General features: G+C 37.2%; 1 protein-coding gene across 2 annotated transcripts in view; it reads right to left on the bottom strand.

Moving 5' to 3' along the window:
* Positions 1-19,582, bottom strand: part of TRPS1 (transcriptional repressor GATA binding 1) — a 267,386-nt gene extending 247,804 nt beyond the window's left edge. Inside the window, exon 1 of one of the 2 annotated variants that reach the window (XM_026646121.2) lies at positions 19,495-19,582. The gene's annotated coding sequence lies outside the window, so the exon portion shown is untranslated. Of the gene's footprint in view, positions 1-18,744; positions 18,866-19,494 lie in introns of those variants that run through there. The other variant, XM_026646113.2, reaches the window with a different exon arrangement.
* Positions 19,583-24,818: the final 5,236 nt, after the last annotated feature.

Consider the following 24,818-nt stretch of genomic DNA (forward strand, 5'->3'; position numbering starts at 1 on the left):
GTCTTTATAGGGTCTAACAAATTTGTATAAAGCAGATATTAAAAACATGACTCACAGCAGTAAAAACAAGCTCATTAATGAGCATTCTAAAATACAGGGACATTATTCATCTTTGTGAGCACACATATTATGTACTGCAAAACACAAACTCTCAAAATCATAATACATTATGATATACATTTATATAGCACACTTTATCCAGAAGAATACCAAAGTACTTTGCAAGACTATGTATAGCTTTCAGTTCCACCCACCACTGAAATACAGCCACCTCTGAGGTATTATTTAGAAGTTATAAAAGGTAGGATTGCTGATGGCTAAAACAGAAGAGGTGAGTTTAATATGCTGTCTTACGAGTCTCATCTTCACTAAACGCATGTGCCTAACTCTCATTAACCATAACAGGGGCTACTAAATCCTATTACGCTTATGTAGAGGAGTAGCTTGTGCTGAGCAGAGCCAGAGGATAAACAGAAGCAAGCTCTTCCCATTTTTTCTGGTAGCCTTGAACCTTTCCCTCTCATCCACCTTCCCCCCTTTCATTGCACTTCAGAATTGAGTTATAAGGGTCAGCTTTAGCATATTTATCCTGTAAGACCAAAGAAGCACAAGGAGACATCTTCCACATTTAAAGTTGTGACAACAGACAAATTTGCATCATCACATATTGATACAACTTCCCTACACCTGAAATAAATTCAGGCTCTAATGGTCCAACAGGTGCAAGCCAGAGACATGTTGGTTGTGCATACCTTGATGGTATTGTTTGTGAAGAAAGTGATTTATACACGGGTAATGACGTAAACAGTTACTTTGCATAAATTAGAGAGAAAACCTGAGAACATGACCTGCATCTGCGAACAGATTTAAACCTCTATTCTTGCTGTGTCATGTGTAACCACATCATCTAGCAGTTAGAACTGTAGACTGTAGATCAGGACTCTCGTGTTCTATTCCCCCCGCCTCCCCTTGCCACTGACTCAATGTGAAAGCTTCAACAGGTTACTGAGGCAAAACCTTAGCCATGTAAATCCACATTTAGACACCTAAACATGTGGCCTGATTTTCAGAGGTGCTAAGTACAGATAGCTCCCACTGTAGGGTTCTGGTCTTGCAGACCTGATTGCAGGATCATGGCCTTTGCTTGTTAGCTTTTTGGGGTAGGAATTCTCATTTCATTGGTATAATAGCCCCTTCCAGACTGGTGCCGCTGGCAGCTACCATAATGCAAATAATAAATTAATGTTTATGCAGCACTTTGCAAACCACTCATGAATGGGACTAATTATTTATTATTAACATATAATAGAACCTGAAGGTCACTTTTTTCCAGTGACATTTTTTAAATGTTTGTTTTAAATAAACTTTCCAGACCTAAAAGGGACAAAAATACACAGATGAAACAACTGTGTTGATAACATGTTTGTCAGCGTCTGCAGTCTCTGAATTTTTTTCAGTAGTTCTTATTGATCTATACACTATTCTTATGCTTACTAACTTCATTACTGTTTTGATAATTACAAGATAATTAAATACAAGACAGAACATGTACCATGCTGGGGAGTTATTCAGTGAGTGCATTGTTGTGCGGCACAATGCCGAAAGTAGAATGCTTTCTATCACCTAGGGAGCAGCGATATATCACTTTAATATCCACAAAGGGAACCATTTTAGGGCTGATCCAGGGGCCTAGCTGGGCCCCAAAGACGGGGTACAAACTCTAAGTGTAAGGTCTAAATGAGCTCTCTCACTGCCTAGGCCTTCAGGGCTTGGGAGCGTTGTAAAGCTATGATTTCAATATAGAACGAAAGAGCTCAGCAGGGATGCCAGCACTGCACCTTATGGCAAACACAGAGCAGCACCAGTGAGCACAGAGTGAGTTTTGATCTCTTGGCCACAATGAGAGAAGGCTGGTTTGTGAAAGCTGGAGCACTTCTGCTAGAGCAATGATTCTCTGAGAGGAGTCACTGGAAGCTGTCTGTGTGGCGAGGGGTTGGGGGGGATGTATGTGGGCAGTGGTGCTGAGACTGCTCCAAACCCCTGACCTCAATATCCAAAGGAATATTACTAACACCCGCTTCTACTCAAACAGCAAGAACAGCCCATAAACCCCTGCAGAGTGTTTGCCATGCAGTGCTACAGGAAAGGAAGCAAAGTGTGAAGAAAGTTGAAACACCTAGTGTGGGAGGAAATTTGTCTGCTGTTTGCAGTAGGGAACCGGGAGTCAGGAATCCAGAGTTTAGTCCCAACTTTGCCACTGGCTCACTGTGTGACCACCCTACAAAAACCATTTAGCCTCTCGTTGCCTCCATTTACACATCTATGCAATGGGTATAATCATACTTCAACCTTGCTTTGTGAGCGACAATTAATGTTTGTCAAGTGCTTTGAGATCCTTGGATAAAAGGCAGAATAGAATTGCAAGACATTATTATTATTATTCTAAGGGCTGGTCTATACTTAGCCGCTAGTTCGGCGGCTGGAAATCGAACTTCCTGGTTCGATTTATCGCGTCTGGTCTGGACGCGATAAATCGAACCAGGAAGTGCTCGCCGTCGACTGCGGTACTCCATCTCAACGAGAGGAATACCGCGGAGTCGACGGGGGAGCCTGCCTGCCCCGTGTGGACCGCGTCTGAACCGCGGTAAGTTCGAAGTAAGGTATGTCGACTTCAGCTACGTTATTCACGTAGCTGAAGTTGCGTACCTTACTTCGACTTGGGGGGTTAGTGTAGACCAGGCCTAAGAGGATGGGAGGGGTAGTTCTTCATCAGGAGGAAGTGCTGTCTGGTAAGTGAAAAACAAAACAGCCCTGGTAGGAATGATCTAGTGAAAACCCAGCTACCTGCCCTCACTGTGCACGTTTGGAGGTGTTTTCTTTCAGAATATTTACATGAAATCATTCTGTGCTCTTAGACATATTGAGGGGGGGAAAGGTGGACAAGAAAAGAGCTACTGAAGAGGCACAGAAACATCTGCGTTTCAGAAGGGAACCAGACTGGTTCAACTTCAACAACCCTGAAGGAACACTGCATGTAATACAAATTATTCATTTTGATATTTTTATTTTTAATAAAACCCAACCCCATTTTTGTTCAAAACAAATGAATATAATTTTAAATACAGATGCACTATGAATAAAGAAGATTTTTAAACTGATGACCACCCATTTTCTAATGCGGTAGTACAAAGTCTGAGTAGTTCATGTAAAAGATAGTTATGACATGTTTAAATCACTTAAAAAAACCCAAGGATCCGAAATCTTTCTTGCTCATTAAGAGCTTGATCCAATGGGAAGTCTTTTCCGCCTTCTAGACCAAGCAAGCCCTGAAAGACCATAGGTACTGGCGGAACCGTGTGCAAATTTGGCTGATTCAGAAGGATTTAAACAAAAACAAACAAAAAAAGCCTTTCAGCTTCCCATGTCTGGGAATTGTGGAGCTGCTTGAGGTCTGTTTGTGAGGAGCAGGAGGAAAAAGGAAAGTTCTCTAAGAGGACCTCCCTACCACTCCAAGGGTGCACTTTGCCGTTCTCTGTTCCAGACCCAGACTTCTCCCCATGAAGCTGTACAGCCTGCAGGACTTCCTACAGCTCTAGGCATGGAGAAGCTATTCACCTCCATAAGCTGCTGCTGAGAAGGAGACCAGATCCTTGTGTTTACCTACAGGACAGAGACTGAACTTATACCCCGCCGCCCAAGAGTCCAGCTACTGGCAGGATCTTCTAAAGAGATAGTAGCTGGGATTGGCAGATTCTATGAATGTCCATTGGGGGTTGTATAATACCTAAATCAGCATTACCAAGGGACGTGTACCCCTTCGAACTGGGAGCTGCCTCCATAATTATGTAGCCAAGGAAACTCACAAGGTTTCTGTGGGCCAGCAGCCACAGAAGCCACTTTTTGCTGGAGAGGGCTCTAGCGGCAGCGGTGGATTTAGACCACACATTTGAAAGTGCTCCAGGTTCCCGAACCAGAAACTGAACCTCAACTAAAGTGGGCATTCAGCAACCCATATTTAGAAATGTGCTACCACGAATGTGCGTGTGCGCAAACACAAGAGAAGATTACACAGCATATGTGGCGATGCCCGCCCATGTCGCATCCTTGAGCTCAGGTCGGACAGCCTTGTTACTGTGGGGGATGAGAATTAAAGAACCTGTTACCATAACTTTGACATTGTCGGACCTCTCCTGGAAATGATGGGTTACTATGTTCCCAAGATGGGTTGAGTTTGCCACCAAATTCCCCTTCAGGAAAGGGGAAAGCCCCCAGCTGATTTAAATCCCACCTTTCCTGTCTCTCCACTGGGATGTTAAGACTGAACTTGAAAATGACACCCAGCTCATCTTGCTCATTGGGGGAAAAGGAATTTAAAGGACTGTCCACATTTGTAAAAGATTGTATGATGACGTATTGCTGGATGCCATGTGAATATGACCCTGAAATTTAGGTTTGCAATATGCATTCTTATGGATACAAATTACAGTGAAACAATAAGTGTAATATACTGAGTAAGTTATGGAATACAGACAAGTGGATTTGCTTAAGAGAGCATAGCGGGAAACTTGTATGTTGATATGTGACCAAAAACACTTCTCAAAAGTGTATTTTCAATATTTTTCATATAGTGCCCAAAGTGGGTTTAAGTTAGTAAATAGCATACATGGTTAATTATAGAGCAATCATGATTTCCGTATGCAATGTATATGCACCCAATGATAAATTACATCCCTAGTGACTCTTCCAAACAATGCACAGAATTGTAACTTTTGCCATATATACTGAATCTCAGATGGTGTTTAGCAATTTTTTCTTTATTGTAAAAAGTACCCACATTAATAACTGAACTTATGAGTTGAAACGAGCCATCTGGCATAAAAAGAGAATAAATCAATAGGCTAAAAAGCACAAATTTAAAAAATGTAAAATAGCCTGAACATTCTAATTAAAACTAATCTGAACCCTTAGACAAAACTCCTCATAATATAAAACATAATATAAAAATGTTACTCTACTTTACATTACAGTTTAATTGTGCTGGGATTATCAATTTCAATGCTTTTTAAAAAGTAACAGTATTTTATAAAATATTTTTTTCACGTTAAATTTGTTAAACTATCATCCTAAGAACCACTCGATTCTATATAATTTGTTGCTTTAAAAAGTTTTGTGAAATTATAATAAGAATAATTGTTTAAAAAAAATTACAGTCCTTCCCACGGAGGTTTTCGTTTCATATTTTCCATAGCAAAGTTCTATGGAACTGTGGCAGGAGAAAAAGTTGAGCATTTTTTGTTTTGTTTTTTGCCTTTTTTGTTTGTTTGTTTGTTTGTTTTTAAAAGCAAGAACTGAGTGGCCTGTAATTCCTCCATATCAGATTGCATGGTGTGCTGCAAAGGAGAAGCTTTTGCACACATTCGGTGTTGTTTTGGACATCTCTAACATTTAGTGAAAAACAAAACAAAAAACACTGGACTCACTAAATTCTGATTTAGTACCACTTCAAGAAGCCATTCTGAAAATGTGTCAGAAATAGAAATAGTTAGTCCATAAACACATATTTAAGGGCCCAATGTTTTCTATGACAATTAAAAGAAACAAAAAAACAAACAAACAGAACAAAACAGCATTTTAGAATGCATCTGCCAAATCTACCAAATGGCTGTGAAATCCATAAAATCAATCAATCAACGATTGCACACTGCAATTAAAGAATAATGCCTGGGATAACTCAAGAAAGTAAAAGTCGAAGAGCATGCTGCTAACAATTAATGCAAGAACTAGGCTACTCAGCCAGGTATAATGAAATATCTTCCTTCCTTTACAAAGAAAAGAAATTCTTAAAACGTACAAACACTAGTTAACTTTGCAGTGATTAATTCAACAACTGTAAAGCCAAAAACAACTTTAGGCACTTAACCATGAAACTGTCATTTCTCTTTGCCTGACGATAAAGCATCCCAAAAATAAACATTAACTTCTGTGTTTTTTCTACATGTGTATTCCATCATGCAAAGATGATAACCAAAGATTTACTAAGGAAGCCATGCTGAGGTTTTTCATACCTAATTTTTCCTAATTTTTAGATTAGATGTTAAAGAATTACCCCTCTTCACTTCCAGCTCTAACATGATATTTCATGTTCATCACTAAAACTTGCAATAGCAAACTGAAAATTATACAGTGTCTTCCCAAGAAACAAAGATCTTAGTACAGTGGATCATCAATGACAGCTATGGGACTGAAAGAGTTTACTACCCATATGGAGAAAAAAATCGGCAATTCTTGCTTGGGAAAAACTCCCAGTGAAGCAAATGGGAGTTTTGACCAATTAAAAAATGTAAAGATTTGGACTTCACCGTCATTGTAGAAAGCATAGTTTTAAGCAAAGCATAGCAATTGATGAAAATATGACAGGTTAAAAAAAATCAAAAAAATCTAAGAATTCAGAGGACTAACAGTTTATCCAATTGTATCCTTTTCCCATTTCAGGACAAGCTTTGGAAATGTCAGGAGCCTATTTAAACGTATTTTCCATTGGAATAAAGTAACAATAAGAATTTCAAGCACTATTCATGGTCAAATGCGTCGGTGGTAAAATCGCATTATGGAGTTTGCTTATAGCACTGGGTAACTAAAAATGGGTTAACTTTTTGCCAGGACTATAAGCAAAAGCTTACAGTCTGCTCAGAATTACACACAACTTTATTTCATCCCATTGACTACTTATGAGTTTCTTTACAGAAACAGAATTGCAGTAGTCTCCTTGATAGCAAACAATAATCAGGAAATATTACTTACACTACTGAAATATGCCCCTCTGTCCCCTCTTCCCACCACTCCCTGTCCCGCCCCCCCCCTCCCCCAAAAGCATACTCCACATTCTGTGAAATGTTAGAAAAAAGAAAATTGGTAGTGAAACCCTGTAGTTGGCAGGGTTTTCCTCTCTGAATGGGGAAATTCTTAACTCCAAACACTGAAAGATTAGATCCTAACTAGGGAAAACTCAGGAAAATAGTAATAAACATTGCATGGTAATCCATAGGAACTTTGGTCCCAATGTAATTTTTTCTATAGTATCCTATAATAAATGGCATTATGACATCCATAATCTCAGCTTATATATCAGATCTCTTCTCTCATTTTTCTTTAGGGTTGTGGATTTTCAAAGGAAAACCAGTTATTTTCACGCACAAGAAAGTCACTCCAGTTCTATTCCTGAATGAAAGCAGCACAGTAGCATACTGAAAACTATTATGTACTGTAGTGTGCTGCACAGAGCTATAGCTGACGAGTGCAATTTTTATGGCAGTTCACTCCGGTAAGGTTTCATCTGAAATTCCTTATGACATGACAAAGGAAGTCACAGTTTGCTGGAGAGAAAAAATAAATAAATAAAAAGGTATGCTGTAACGGTTCTTTATGTCATAATGGATTTTACTATATCCTAGTTCTCTTTCTATTCAGATGTATGTCTTTTTGGCAATAAATTCTAAAAATCCAAGAAGGTAAAAAGCTTATTTAACCATGAGTCTCCTTTCACCCACTAAAATAAATTCCACAGCTGCTACTTTCTTACTCTTTTGACTTTATTTTTTAAGTTCTTTCTCCACTGACAAGCAACTGCTGTTATACTAGATTTCTGAAACACAATTTTTTTAAAAAATGCCAGTAGTTTAAATTACATTTAGAGGTAAATTTCAAAGTACTATATAGTTCAGGTCAGCCAACAGGTTGTTTTGGTTAATCAAGATATTCACATACACAAGTTACTATTGTTTTCAGACATAAAACTCTGAGAAATTGCTAAAGAGTGCTAGAAAACTAAACAGGAAATTTAAAGTACTGAACAATTCATTTTAACTGCCCCTTAGCTAATGCAGTATTACAATGAATCTCTTATGAAAGTTCATATGACATTGCCATGAACACCAAATGAATCTGTAGCACCGGGACACTTAAGGTCTAATAAATCTTACTTTCCATTGGTTTTAAAAATCACAGAAAACAATATTTTGAGTTCAAATTCTATACTTCATAACTAGATTATCTATCTAACTGCTACCGCCTGGGACCTGCCATTTGTGAGAAATATTTTCCAGAATGTACTCATGTTCACTGAGTTGTAAAAACTCTTTTTGATATAATCCAAAAAAAGAACAAATTTCCACTATCAACCTGCTCTCTTTGCTGGATCTCCAAGACATTTTAGAGAAACCGCAAAAGCACAAAAGCATGAAAGTTAATTTAGTAGCGCTACCTAGTGCTATAGTCAAGAACATGAAAATGCTAATCTATTACAATAAACAAACAAAACAAAAAACCCACTTATTTCCAGGATATTATGCACAACAATAAAAATATGCACTTCAAAAGGAGCAATGTCAACTTAAAAAAAAAATCATATTTTGGTCTGATTTTGTTTTTCTGCTATTGTTACAAATACTGACAATTGCTACAAATTTCAGAGATTAGAGAATATAGATTGTTCTGTAATTTTTTTCAGTTTGGTTATATTAATATCAAATACATATTTTGTGTACAGTCTGTCACCTTTTCTCCTGACCCGTCATACAAATTGGATGCAAGCAGGATTCAATGGGACTCTGTGAGGGAATTAGGGTCTGCTCACATGGATCCAATTCCAGGGTCAGGGCTTTAGTCACTTTCCACTGTTGCTTGTATGAACTTTTCAAAGAGCAGTCGGAGAAATAAAATAAAATAAAATGTGATTTAGAGACCACAACAATTAGCAGGAAGGCTCAGCAGCAGGTGTAGTATGCAAAAATTACTTTTTTATCAACCCAATTTTGACACTGATTTAGGTTTAAAGTTAACAGTGTCTCTTTAAAGACAATAGGCCCAATTCTGCCAACACTAAGGACCAATCTTTAATTATGATCTCCTGGAGGACTGCTGTGTGCAGACAAGCCAAAATGCAGGATGGGGCCTTGCACCGTAGCATTTAGTGATATCAATGAGACTACTTACAATAGTAAGCTTTGTAATAAACAGCAAGAATTTGCAAGATTCAGCCCTAAGTGGTGGTGTTCACAAACTCTAATTTAATTAATGTAATGCCTTGCTTAGAGGGTCAGATTCAGTCATCACTGAAATCAACATAAGTTTTCCCACTGGTTTCTATGGGAGCGGGAGCAGGCCCATCATGAAAGAATTCGTTTTATCCTTTGCACCAGTTAAACCCCTGCAGTTTTCTGACCAGAACAGGTTATACTCACTCTTATGAAATCATTCATTTACATTGAGAAAGTCAAACCAAAACAAACACCAAAATCATTACCCTTTTCGCTTTCTCATTAGCAGAGTTGGTGCTGTAAACAACTTAACAGCAATGATGCAAAATGGACTCTTGCCTAGATTTCTAAACTTTTCCAGAGCGCATAATACCCTGCATTTGATGACATCACAAAACTAACCACAAGTAAAAGTTGGCTTTCAACATGTTCTACTTTTTCCTTATTAGTCTCTGTGTCAGAATCAGAGTCAGAATGCTCCTTAAGTCACATTCAATACTGTAAACTTATTAAAGGCTCAGAAAGAACAATACAAACACTGGTGTTTTGTAAAAATTATGCAACACAGACTGATTTTAATGTACACATATTTTTAGAATGTATGTGTTGTGTGTTTATACAGATAGGACAGAGAGACACTAATACGAGAGACAGAGACGGAAATGGAGACTCATGGTAACAGAGACAGCAAGGGGTGAAAGAGAGAGCATACCTCAGAGTGATAAACCTCCTAGATAAAAATGGATAGTACATGATCATTTCCGACTGGACATAAATAAAGCATACTATATTGCACACTGGATCATCACTGAGCCTTACCTTACATTTTATTTTTCTAAGAGATTTCTGAACTGTTCTTTGCACAAAAAAGATAAGGGCCATCACAGTCAGCACTCTCAACTGATACTAGAACTTTTTGTTCTCAGTATAGTTTGGCTGCTAGCTTAATCTGGAGAAAAAATATTCTATATCTCACTGATTATACACAGATGCACACAGATACAAGCATGCACAAAAAGATACGGGTGCACACACCAAATTTCTGGATGTGTAGGAGTTGGGTGTTTGTTTGTAACAAGGTTCAGTACATTGCATGACTCAGACATATATTGTTGATACCTTTCATCTAACATTTTTTCCTCATGGCAGGAAATGTGATCTTAATGCTACAAAATTACTTAGGATCCTACAGTATGCTCAACCATCATCTATGGGATTAAATTAATCCATTATGTTAAACTGCTTCATGACACATACAATATACAAACACAAATGATATAAACTCCATATCAGTAAAAAGTGAAAAGCGACTAATTAGATGGCATGAATTTTGACTCTATGTAGGACTCCATAGGAAAACTACTGTGCATATGGTATATGATTTAGATCTTGGATACCTAAGAGACTGCTTCTTTTCTTATGCACCACTGTGACCTCTGAAATTTTATGTGGTGCTTCTACTAACGCCCAAAGATCTGAACTTCTAGAATTTGGTGGCAAGATGTACTGAATGGAGGACCTTCAGCTCTGGAATTCACTTCTCCCATTTATCTAAGAGAGCCTAAGACTATGCAATGTTGTTGTAGCCATGTTGGTCCCAGGAGATTAAGAGACAAGGTGGGAGAGGTAATATCTTTTGTTGGACCAACTTCTGTAGGTGAGAGAGACAAACTTTTGATCTTACAAAGAGATCCTGTTCAGGTCAGAGATGGTTGCCCTTCAAAGGGTAAAGCTAATCTATTTCCACAGGCTTTTGCCTGAGGAGGTTGGGACAGGTAACATTTGGTGTATTTTATTTATGTATTTGGTAGGGGGTAGGAGCACAAAAGTCTCTTTAAATCTAACAATGGTCAGCATGTTATGCATTTGTTTCTAAATTATGTTACTGTAGCCAGAGAATGTCCGATTGGTGTATTTAATTAAACCTCAAAATGAGAAAATAAATGGAAAAAACAAACTACTTTAAGAGATGCAGATTAAAAAGCTGAAAAGGAAAAATATCTTTTTTATTAACTGAATTAATGAAGCAACTTTTCATCTTCATATACGCTTGTGGAAGATCTTCAACAATCTATCTCTGCCTTATGGATTTATGCAGATACCAAATTATGGTGTTCTGTGAGATATGCTTCAATATCATTATTATAAGCATTTTAAACAGCAGCATATTTTGGTGATATTGGGAATATTCTATCTAAGGAAAATTGCTTCAGTCTTACAAACACAACTTAAAAAAAATGTAAAACAGTGTCTGTGCACAGCATTTTAAAATAGTATTTAAACACCAACGACTAATTCAATGTTTCTTCACAAGATCAATTAAACGTATTATTTTAAAAATAATGCTGGCAAAGATATTGACACTTCAAAGAGCGGTTTGCAAGGTGTGGGGGGGGTGAGGGGTGCACTTTTTTTTATTTAAATTAATTGTTTGTAAAAGAAAATTTTGTAGCAGCCAAGCAGTACATTTTCATTTCCAAGTTTAAATATGCGTTTCAGACTTTGTAAAGTAGGTCGGGAATACCCAAAGGATACACATTTGAAAGCTACAGATAGCAGAGCACACTATTTTGGGCTTTGTATATATACACACACATACATTATATATAATATAGATGGATAGATCCAATGATTTAAACACATACATTACATCTATACTGTATGTTTCAAACATATTCAGATATTTACACTGTTAGATCACCTCTCATTTTAGAGCTACGCTGGTGCCAACTGCCAAAAAAAAGTACACAAACCAAAAATATGTTACCTCTGTTCAAACAATACTGCTGTTCATTATATAATAGAAACTGTCATACTTAATCTCCGAGGAAACCAGAACTGGTAGATTCTTGGACCAGAGGTGGTTTAAAATGGTTTGAGGCAAAACTGAAGCATATCATTCAAGTAAATCTTGTAGGGGAACATAAGCATAATTGATGAGTTTTTGCATCATCTTCCATAGATTCTTTTCAGCTACACTAGTAAACCAAAAATAACAGCAATAAAAAAAAATTGAGATACGAACTCACCATACTAAAATCCTTTTTTAAAAACAAGCAATACTTTTACCATAATTTAGTTTTCCCCTACTTTGAAAGAGACTAATTGCAGCCTCACTAAACATAAGGGGACAAAAAAACCCTACAAACTTGTAATGATGCTTGAAATTTCAAAATAAACCAACATATACTAAAACTACAGGCTGACATTAAGAAACAAATGTCATGGAACTAAAGTTTTCCTTAGTAGTTTTCTTTCCTATCTAAATAATGCAGGCACAAAGATACAGACTGGAGTGTTTTTCATTTACCACTGAGGTAAAAAAAAATGATAAGCAATTAGAAAAAAGTAACACTCTCTTATTTAAGGATCAGTTTGAAATTCAGATTTTAATTTGACAAAATACTATCTGAAAAACCAATACTCTCCATAAGTAAATTTCACTTACTGGACAGAATCTATTTTACAATGCTAGAACTTCTTGAATTTGTAAGATTTCCAATAATGAAAAAGAATGTAAAATCATCTGATTTCATCTCAAATTCCATAAAATGTGCAGTAATCAATGACACAAACAGAAAAGCCAATCTTGCAGCCCTTACTGAGGCGAAAGTCCCACGGACGTCTACATGTGTTTTTCATGAGTGAGAACTGCAGGATCAGACCCAAAATGTGCTTACGAAGATGTAAACCTACTATAACAGATTGAATTTTAGATTAAATATTAAGATTGAGACAAGAAAGTCTGGGGTTTAAACCCCAGGGAGAATAGACATTTAAAGTGTTGCCACTGAATTATAGCTCGCCACATTGGGTGGGGTACCCTGCTGCTGGGTGGAGTGTCTCCCCTAAAGGAAGGAAAAACTGGCACAAACTGACTTGGTCTTTGAAAGATTCACCTACTTGCCAATTTATGAAGTCGCACTGACGTCAACTTCACCAAGGAGTCTGTTGTCTAACTAAGTCCTTTACCGTAGAAAGTTCTGCTTGTGTGCAAAAGCCCAGCAGGAGGTGGAAAGGTAATAAAGGAAATGTCAGAAAACTGTAAAATATCCGTAATCCCTTACAGGGTATTAAAAAAAGAGACCTATAGCTAGTAAAACCATTTTTTCCTCGTTATCTTTTATATTTGTAAGGCATGAAGCTTTAAGTAAATAGTTACAGGTTACTAGAGATGATTACAAAAACACATATTTAAAAAATTTCATTATGGTTTTAAAATGGGTAGGGGGGAATGCTAAGTGAGATACTATACTCTCTTCCCTTCTGCAATGGGCAATTGTTATCATGCCAATCTGACCTTCGCTAGCAGGTGTAAAATGTTCCTTTACATTATTAAAATAAATATTCACTGATCTGTCACCACAGATGCGTTTAGCTTATTAATCCCATCTAAACCAAAACAAATCGCTTCTCCAAAAGAAAAAGAAAAGAAAAGGATAATGCATCTCAAAATGCCCATGGGAAAAGGGGGAAAAATTTAAGAAAACAGTTTAAGTTACCGTAACCTGAAATGCACCAGCCATCACAAAGAGCAATTGGAGAAATCCAGCAGAGCTCAGCAGGAAAGATTTTTAATAACAGATTGAAAAACAAGAATAAAAATAACTGCATCAACAGGGCCTTTCTTCCTCAGGCCACAAGCCCGTTTTTACTTGAATTTGAAAAAAAATGTCAGTTTGGCCACTAAAACCAATCCAGAACATTATTAAAAGTTAAAAGCTACCAATTACTTCTGTCTGTTCTTTTAAAGCAAAGTTTGGCATTACGTCAGTTGGTTTAAAGAAAACAAGAGAGAGAGAGAAAGAGAAGGAGAGAAAGTTTCCTGCTTGTATAAATTAAACCACCAGGGAAGGTGTCTAGCCACTTGTAAAGCATTTATTGCAGGTTTTTAAAGGGCTAGTAACATTTTGAAAAATAAATATTTTTTATTAAATAACTTTAGGAGAAAAACGATTGATCTGAGCTTTGAAAAAAATATACTTACAATAAATCAGGTTTACATCAACAGCAGTTTAGGAATCAGAAAATGACTTTTAAGAAGGCTAAGCATGATTATTCAAAACTTAGGCACAGATCATTTCGATTTAATTTTTCTACTCCTCCAACCTGAGCATGGAAAAGTTCTACAGAACTTAATGGGATGGTGCCCGGGGAGATCTAGACAGAAATGTCCTATCAATATTATTTTTCAAAGCTACAGAATTTAAAAAGAATATTTTTTTCTACAGGTTTCTTAATCATCCTATAGAGTTCTACAGCAGGGATATAATTCCCTACTAAACTCTAAAGGATAATGATTAAAAAACTGATAGAAAGATTAGCATTTTCTATTCAATTTGATAGGTCTTTTCCATCAGTGATGTTATGATGTTTTAAGGAGAACTTTGAAGGCACCAGATCGATGGCACAGAAAATGTGTAAAGTAAAGACGGATATTAAACAAAATTTCATGCACACAACTCTGCCAGTTCACCTAAATGACAGTCTTCACATCCCTTGAGATGCCAAACCAGGGCCTCCTGTAACTATGGCCTACACGTCATGTGGAATGGTGTTCAGTTCTGTGATGTGATAAAATGTCCACTAGGGACCGAGTTGAGACCAACGTATTTATTCCACCATTGCCCAACGTCTAATTTGAGCCTTGGTCTGCAGGGTTGAAAAGCTAGTGCACGATAGCATTTTTTAAAACTGTCATTTCTTATGTTCTGGGCAATAATACAACTGGCTAGTAGTTCAATTCTGATGGCCCCTTTAATGATTAGGCGCAAAGCAACATCAACAAATTAATGCTAAACACAATCTGAAAAGGGTTGTTACATGTCCTGCTCTTGTAAACATTTTATCATATAATTGTGTAATTCTACCTTAATCCTCTGTGTCATCTGATATCACTCAATACGTGTTTTTTAATTAGAAAAAACACAATGTAAAAAAACAGTGCTTATAAAGGTCTTTTGAGTCAAGTCTTTTTCTTCATACACTGACCTAAACTGAACATATCCTTACAATAATCAGAAAATCTTCTCTTTGGGTGCAGGTTTATCTATCAAAAGTCAAATCATAACCTTACTGTCCCAAGACATGATACTGCTCAACAAAATAGTCATTCTCCTCCTTCTTTAGGAGGATAGGAAAGGGCATGTTTATATATCTTAAGGATAGACAAAAATAGGAAGACCTGGACTAGATATGCAGTAATTAACGCCTCTAAAGGACAACAGGCAGTGATATTTATACAACAGAGGGGTGCAGAATATGCAGGTTTTAGTATTAATCATCAATATTTCCTTGTTACCTGAGAACTTTACAAAGTCTCAAAAACGAAAAGACGAGCCTATGAAATGTTTGCTCTTTTACTTAACGCCTGTTGTACCTTCCTGGTTTTATCAATTACATTTTGACTTGTGAAGTGTAATATTTCTGACAGAAATGCCAGAGTTTGTAGTGGCCAAGACTGCCAAAAACAGATCCAGACTACCTCATGAGTTGTGTTGAGGAAACTAAATTAAGCAAGAGCAAACACCAACTGGAAAGTTGTCAGTTTACTGAATGAATGGCTTCATTTTACACACCAGTAGAATATCTTCATCGGAATATATTTCTGTTCGGGGCCAATACTTTTATTACAAGGTGGTAGTTTGTTTGAAACAGTATTAAAAATGCAATTTACTTCCATTTTACTTTCTGCTAACAAAAAGGACTTAGATTCCCAACCTGTCTTGTTCAAAAATATTTAACCATAAACTTTCTCACAATATTATAGTTGGTGCTACTCACAAACCTTTATTAGCGAGATACTGCCATTGTGGCTACAATTAAGATCTGATCATATTTCCATTTAAATTATTATATTAAAATATCGTCAGGAGTCTTATAAGTTAGACAGATATTCTATGCACACCATCAAACTTCAGAACAAAAGTCAGATAAAGAGCAATTTTTAAAAATACTTAACCTATGTTTGTAATTAAAATTTACGTTTTTTTAAAAAGTGTTCGCTATTTTAAAAAAAAAACTTTTTCACACTCCTGTAACTTAAAAAAAGTTTTCTTTTTTCCTTCAAAATAATTGCCCCATAAAGTACTATAGAAGTATAGAATTATAAGTATAAGTATAGAATTATAATATATAAATATATTATTCTTCACACACACTCAGAGCACACATGGTAGAGGGCATGCTATGAAAGTTTATTAAGAATGATACATAAAATGTATCAGAAAAAAAATCCTTTCTACAAGGATTCATGTAATCATATAGAATGTGCTCTGTTGATGGTAAACACGTAGGTTAGCTCAAAAAGGCTCTAAAAAAGCCATCGAATAGTTTATACTATGAATACATTATTAAAAAAAAAAAAAAGGAAATCTTGGCTTAATTGTACATACATTACCAAGATTCAAGAAGCCTCGGATATCAGAGCTTGTCAATGACGGTTTATTTTTTTACTTTATTGTAATGTTAATAAAATAAAATTTAAACTACACACGCGCATACAAAATCTCCAGATAATATGCAAAGTCTGAGTGAGAGCATCCTAAGCAAAAAATGAAAACTTAAAGCCGATGAAACTTTGTCCTGCGCACACTTCGTTGTGCGTCCCTATACACAAGTAGTTTCAAACAGAGTGAAATTATTTTATGCCATATAAACTCTGATTTTCAGGCACAACAGGATGGATTATGAACCAAATGTTCTTCTCATATCTGAATTTCCTCAATCATGTAAATTTAAGGCAGAATCTTGTTGTCCTATGTTTTAGAGGTTAGTTGTAAGATACTGGTACTCTAATGCAGTACAACATCGGTGATTATATGTGGCTTACTGAATGATCTATAGCTTATCAAAAATTACGTATATGTATCTTTATCTTTTAAAAATAAAAATAAGTCTTGTCTGCTTTTTTTTGCTTTTTTTTTTTTAAAGGAAGACGTGTTCTCTTGTTTGGATTAATTATGTTATTAACAATCTTTCACTCAGTAGTTAAAAACAATCTTTCAAAGTGTTGATATCATTTCCAGACAGTCTTGTCAGCATCACAATTTACAGGAAATAGTTGATGTTCTCAAACAAGCCCTGTATTTACTCATAGAGCTACAGTACTTCAAAAAAATCCTCACTCTTTTGGAGTTTGTTTGTTGTTTTGGGTTTTTTTAAATGTCACTCTGGTGGAATATCTGAGAGAGCTCTCTAACCCAACGCACGTATTGGTGAACATGAGGAAAACACTGACTGCAGCTCAGAAAGACGACTGTAACTTTTATTCTCATTTTGTCCACGTCAGGAACTGGCTCTTACCACTAACTTTCCTTTGCTGCCCCTTGCATTTTTAACTCTGGCAGTCTTTTCTAAATGATCAACTTTTCCTAAAACCAACAGCAAAGTAACATGATGCCACCAAGACTCATAGGTTTCTACGCAGTTGAAGAAGACAGCTAAAATGGCAAAGGGCTTGATTGCTCTTTATACTTTTACTAAATGAAATGAAAACCAAGTTGTTATTAACATTTTTGTTTCAAGTAGCATCTACAATGTGCTGTGCTGTATGAACTGCAAAGATAGTTCAGAGTCCATGCCCCAAAGAGCTTACAGTCGTCATATTAAAAGTAAGTATTTTCCTCCCACACCCTCTCTGCTTTGTCCCCTTGCATTTATCATTTCATTCTCCTATCAGACAGTGTATTTGCATTTGCGAAGGGAGAAGGGGATGGAATTAAGAGAAGTCTTCACTTTAACGCATGGTTTATCCCCACATTTTTCAGTGCACCATGCCTTCAATGCACTTTGGAGATGTGACATTTGTGGATGGAGAATGTCTGATTCTTTTTAAGTTAATGGGCCACTCTATTCCTTCCAAAATAGTGTATGAGAGTCCTGGAACATTAAAATTCATGTTATATGTAATAAAGAAAAATAAATAAAACATACCAAAATGTCAAACCAAGGTGCTACTTAATGAGCTGCTCAAGTCACAAAACAATTCTACACTGAAAAATAGCCCACAATGCTGTTGGAGTCCTGCAAGTTTGTGGGTCTTTCTGGAGAATCAGTTCTGATTGCCAGGGTCCACTTTCCTTGGGTCCACTTCCCATGCCCAGTGATCACAGGCAGAGAAACTCAGAGAGAGAGAGAGTGAGTTTGTACAGCCCACCAAACACCACTGGGCCACCTTCCTGCACCCTGGAGCTTTTAAACAAGCCACACATTCCACACACACACACATCTTTCCCCCCCCACACACACACACACACCTACCCCATCATCACCCCCACACTTTCCTCTCCAGAACTATTAGGAAGTCTCTCCACATCCCCATTCATGCAGACATTAACAACAACAACAACGTCACACAGAGCCCAAATGGAGAAAGCAAGGGAGAGGTTTAAAAAAAAAAAAAAAAAAGTGGGACACCAGACAAAGTTATGGCAACCCTGGCCAGAGCTTCGGCGTGGGGACTCAACTCTGAGAGCACAACTTTGCCTTTAAGAGGAAAAAGTTTTACGTCTCTCTCTGTACTCTCCGATTTCCTTTTTTTTTAAAAAAACCACACACACACACACACACACACACACACCCCCCAGCATGTCGCCTTTTCCCCTGGTGTGACCGGGAACGGAGCCCCCTCGGCTCATGCCCACACCCCCCAGCCTCCCCTGGTGGATCCCCAAGACAAATAAAAAAAAAAAGTTTGTCCCAAACTTACTACTCTTCATGATGGTCTCTCTGTGCCCCGCTTGTCATGATTCCCATTAAAACTTCCAGCAGCAGCAGCCAGCACTGTGCGACTGCGGCTCATCGGATGCAAAATCGCTTTGCTCTTCTTCTACTTCCACCGCCCCCTCCCCTCCAGCGCCCCGATGGTGGGGAACGAACAATCAGAGTGATAAGAAGTAGCTACACATACGGGAGGGGGCGAAGGGAGATAGCCCTGGAACTGCCCCCCTCCCCCCGCTTCTTCCTTGGGTAAATAGAAGACGAGACTCTTAAAACAGAGAAGGGGGTTGTTTGCCCTGCTCTCTTCGGTGGCTGAACTTGACCCTCCTCCTGACTCCAGAGGGGCTACTGCAGTTTTGAAGTCGCCAGTTTCCAGCGATCACACATGGCTTTGACCCTCCAAAGAAGGGAGAAAAAAATGCACCCAAACCCCCCCCCCGCCTGTGAAATCCGAGAAGCCCCCGCTTCCCTCTGGTTTTTTAACCGCCCCCCCCCGTTTTGTATATGTGTGTGTGCAAAGAAACTCACTTTTAAATCCCCCACCCCCCCCTCCCATTGCACACACACAGCACTTAGCACAGAGCAACACACTTACTACATACGCAATATCAACAGACGGAGCAGGAAGAGCCACCCCCCCCCCACCCCCACACACTTTTGTTGCTGATCTCCCCCACCCCTCGATCTGTTCTTCCCACCCACCCCCCGATCTCTCTTCCCCCACCATCACCCCCCTTACCTGTTGATTAATCGGCAATAATAATCTCAGCAGCCTGAAAGATGGTGGAGCTGTGGTTTGAGCCATGAACCGTCTTCTGTTGTTTGCAGAGTTGATCTTGGATTATTTGGGGGGAGTAAAGGGGGGAGAGAAAGAAAGAGAGGGGGGAGAGGTTCTCCTGCCTTTCCCCCTCTCCCCCTGACCCCCCCTCTTTATAGGGAGAGAGAGAGAGAAAGGGAAAGAGAGCAGGGACCTGGATGTGCCTGGTGTGTTTATAAAAGAGGAGAGAGACAGAGAGAGACAGAGAGAGGAGAGCCTGGGTCTAGTGGAACAACAAGCCCCCAAAGGAGGCGGCTTTAGATTGCAGGAAGATCAGCTCTTTATCAGAAATGTTATCGCTTGTCAGGACCTCAGTCTCCGAGCATTACGTCAGTTTCAAGACACCAACACTATTAATATCAAAGGAGCCTTAGCAGAGAAAAGCGCCACCCCAGACTGAGAGCCCTTAAAGAGACAGTACAGGCGTCCCCACAGTGCTGCTCTGATCAGCCTCCTCCTACAGCCAGGCAGCAGCAACCACTGGGGAATAGGCGGCTTTGGAATAGACCAAGTCATTCCAAACTTTTTTTTTTTAAGTAAATTAAATTAACCTTTATGCGGGATGCTCTAGTGCCGGGAGCTTCACTGAGGAATGGATTCAGCCAGACAGATCACATCCTTGGGAAAGTTTGAGAGGGAAATAGGCTCTCTGGTCGTCCTGATTCTTAATAGTTGTTATTTATTAATAATTATTTGTTAATGCTGCTGGTCTTTTCTCAGCTTTTCTAAAACTGCACAAGATTTGTGCCCGAATGTGCTATGCAAAGGCATCTGTAGCTCTCAACGTTTCCCTTTCATTTAGATCCAGTACAAAGGGAGAGAAAAACAACTGGAACTTTTTCTAAGTTGGCGGGGGGAATAGTAGGAGGCATGATAGTGGAGTGCCCTGATCTGTGCAAAGGGCAACTCACTTAGTGGGATCAGTTTCTAACAACAGCCTTAATTAATATTATTAATTATTATTATTTTATTTGTATAGAACTGACAATACCACACTGTCCAAATCACAAAATATATAGTCCATGCCCCCAAGATCTTACAATCTAAATAACACAAACACAAAGTAGGCAAGATTTACTGAGAAGTCTAGACTAGTTTATTATTATTACAGTATTATATTATTTCTCAGTTTTCAAATTAATACAAACCATTATTGGTTCTCTGTGCTACCCGACACAGGACAATCCCAACCCTCTCTTCAGAAAGTTCTTCACACTTCTCTATGTCTATACAGAATCTTTTAAATTAAAAAGTCAGATTTTCCCCATACCACAAATTGCCAGAAGTCTGCATATGATTGTATGGAAGAAAAAAAAAGTCAAAGGAGAAGCAGTGCATAAACGGTTCCTGTGAAAGGATTTTAAATCCCAAATAGAGTAGGCATTAAAAACTATGTAAACGTTTGTTGGGCATTTGGACACAATTTTCTGCAGTTAGGTGATTTTATGTGGCATGTTTTTCCTTCTATGCCAGTCATTTTCAACTAATTTCATACTAAAATATACACATTCTGGATTTTTGCAAATAACAATAAATATAATTCATGTGAGAAAGTGAAAAAAAGAGTTATGTCATTAAAATATTAGAGATTAAGTTATTTCCCACAAAATGTGTTTCACATATCATCATATTTGCCTTACAATTTTATTTTCAGGAAAAACTTAAGTATAAAACAAAAAAAATTCAAAGATACAAACTGAGGTAAAGTAAAAATCCTACAGTAAAGTATATGCCATTTTCATCCATTTTTCTAGACTCATACATACTTCATTTATGTTTAGTATAATATAATGGCAGATTTGTAAAGTAATTGCTCATGTAAATCACCTAGTAACACATTTCCCCCTTAAGTTCTTTTGTAGGGTTGCCTAATAAGGCACTTTATGAATAGAAAAACAATAATTCATGTATAAGAGGTGAACTTGTCAGGCTGAAAAGGATAAGTAAAATATAGTTCCACGATGAAGCATCCTGTACCTCCCTGGAAAGAAGAGAAGAGAACTGATATATTATGTGTGGGATTTACCATATCCCCATCAGCAAAAATTCATTTTGGAACAGTTATGTTTTTATACAGAATGCAAAGAAAAGTAATTCCAAAATCTTCAGTAAAATTTAAAGTCTGTTACTAATGACTACCTATGTACTTTAGTGCCAGAGCAATTTACTGTAGCATATCACTAACGTGCACAGTAAAAGTGCTTTCTGGAAAGGCAGATTTTCACTTTTTTTTAAAAAAGCTGCAAATGTAACTGCTGAACTTTAATCAAAGAGGCAAGGTATAGAATCATTTTCACAAACTTTTGCTCATTATGTACTATGCTGAGAAATAATTAATCCATTCAATCTAACCTAAATTTGTTCTCAGGTCTACGTAATTTAGATTTTTTACTAAATTGACTAGTCTTTCTGATCTGACCTATCAGTCCAGTATATAAAAGGTTAAAACAAGCAGGTACTTGGCTGATAATTTGGCTAAACATTCTATAAGATGGGTTTGAATGGAAAATATTTAAACAAGGGTTATTTCCCTTTTGCTTCTCTGCTCTATTGTGTCTTATTCAATTAATGGCTTTTATCTTAAAAGGAGAAATGATAACACACCCGCACGCACACGCACGCACACACAACACCTTCAGTCCTATCCCTGCTCATAAAATATGTGAATGCAACTTTCCCTGACTTTAAACTACAAGAGATAAAACATTTAAAAGTTTGGTAACAATGAAAGTACATGCTTCAACAAGTGCAAACCTTTAAGAATATATACACAGCTTTTTTCACCTGCAGAAAAACTCACTAGAAAAATAAGGATGTTCATTTTTAAATCACATGAAAAGATACAGAATGGCATGTAAACGTGTACTGTACTTTTAGAATGAAATAGTAAATGCACAGGTCATAAACTGCTAGCATAACAAATTGCTTTTTCATTATTTAAAACAGGAAGCTTTAGTGAAATACTGTATTGCACAGAAAAGTGCTACAGTATCTTGTAAAATAATGCTTGCATGAAACATTCTGCATTTCAAGTTAAAATAAAGCAGATCAAGATGTCAATATCAATCTGTTTATATTAACCGAGATCTGTAGAGAACTTAATAAAAGCAAAAATATTTTCATAAACTTTTTGAAGCAAATTATTTATTTATGAAATAATTTACAAAGAAAAATTTCACCTCATGCTTTAGATACGTTGCATATGCTCATGATTGACACAATATGTTCAGGCTCAAAGGCCCGTATAGCATTTTTTTATCCTAGGAGGAATATTTCAAAACAACCAACTAATTCATGAGGTCATATAGTAATTGTTTGGCAGTTGTTTTTAATATAGAAAGTAAGTTATGTATATTGTTTTCCTTCAAATATTTGTTGATTTGTTGTTATAATCCTTCGACATTGACATGGCACAAATTGCATTAGAAGAAATATTGAACATCTATTTTCATTTATTATCTTCTGCTGTCAAGCATATGCAAAACCATTTAAAGCAACTATTATTTTGTGTTATTTGAAACCTACATTCTATGTGACAGTAGGTAGTTGTTGAAATAAAAAGTCTAGCTTTCTGTGACATATAAGAACTGAAGCAGAAATGAAGGAAAAATAGCAAAGCAAGAAAATTTAGAGAATGTGCTGTTGTCACATAAGAAGCATGAACAAAGTAATTTCTAAATAAACCTCCATTTTTTACACTCAAGCACATTCTCCACTGAGGGAAAATAGGAAGGCCAGTCACAGTAGCTTCTTGAAGGAAAAAAAAGTATAAAAGTCATTATTTATCAAGATGACATAACATGCCATTTATTCCTTTAATAAATGTAATGCAGTTTTTCTTTTCTTGTAGTTTATTCTGTGTAGATACAAAGAGGGATTACCAGTTAAGCACAAGCATACTTGTTTTACAATTTCAGCCTTTTAGTGCACAACTTACTTACTTAAAATACGAGAGCCTATAATCACAATGATTCTACCTGATGGAACATGCATTTTAGAAATATAATCCAACTGTTTACCCTAACACGTCATAAATTGCAATTCTTTACAAAAATCTCAGAGATTGACATACATTGCTCTTAAATGCCTGCTGCTTTAGCACACATCATCAAGAAGGTATTTCTGTATTATTCTCCCTCTAGTTAGTAGTATATCACATGAATTCTAAAGACCATTCACTTTTACTGTCTTCAGTAATGAACATTTTGAGAAGCATTATCTTTGGAGTCTGGGGAACTTCAGTGAGAGTTTCTTGGGAATATAAACACCGTAATTTACAGCATTTCTGCATACCTACTTCATTTCTTTTCACAACTTTTGTTACATGGAATCCTAGCATCTCATCAGGGAAGTTCTGTCCTTTTTTTACACAGGTAATGAGTCAAGTTTCTAAATTTCCAGTTGTACACTAAAGCAAAGACAAAACTATCACTGATTTCAAAAGGAACAGGATTGGGGACCATAATTATATGGTTGAAATGCTTCTGAAAAGAGTTTCTGCACAGTGATAGATGGGATAACACTAGGGATAGCCAATGAAACATCCTGCAATGGAAGCGTGAGAATAAAATGGCATGATCCCAGATTCAACACAAGTTTTCTAAGGGACTCGATATCTGGTAACGGGAAATGGAGCCTTTCGCTTGTATGTCACCATTTTAATACAGGCCAAGCCAGTAGTGATGGAAAATCATTAACATCTGGTGGATGTTTAGTAGCCTTGTACATTGCATAGTAGAAAAATGTCCACCTCAGTACACCACCACTACCTGACCCGGTCACCACCTGAATACACCATCTCTCTTGTCAGCAGTCTCAACAGAGATACCATGGATTATAAAGCATGAAGACCCAACTACCCTTTCATCCCTACAGGTGGTTCCTCCAAATCATGGATGAGGAACATTGGCTGGGCAATATGGAGTACTGCTGCTATCCAGGCTTCTATATAGGTAGGTAGGTAGGTAGGTAAGTAGATACTCCTAAAATTATCTATCACCTTCCACTATTGTAAAATTACTGGAAAATTAAAAACAAGAAACCCCAAACTCCTCAAAATCATTTACATATAATAATACTTACAATTATACAGATTTTGATTTAAAAAACTCCACAGCAGAAGGTGCTCAACTGAGGCTCTGTGTGAGCCCTTGACACATATATAATAGTTTATATCAATTAAAATATCAATTAAAGAAACAGCAGCACTTTTCCTTCCCATAACTCAACCATACACTGAACTAATT

This window comes from Terrapene carolina, unplaced genomic scaffold (genome assembly GCF_002925995.2).
Source record: "Terrapene carolina triunguis isolate 2854851 unplaced genomic scaffold, T_m_triunguis-2.0 Scaffold58, whole genome shotgun sequence".
Taxonomy (NCBI): domain Eukaryota; kingdom Metazoa; phylum Chordata; order Testudines; family Emydidae; genus Terrapene; species Terrapene triunguis.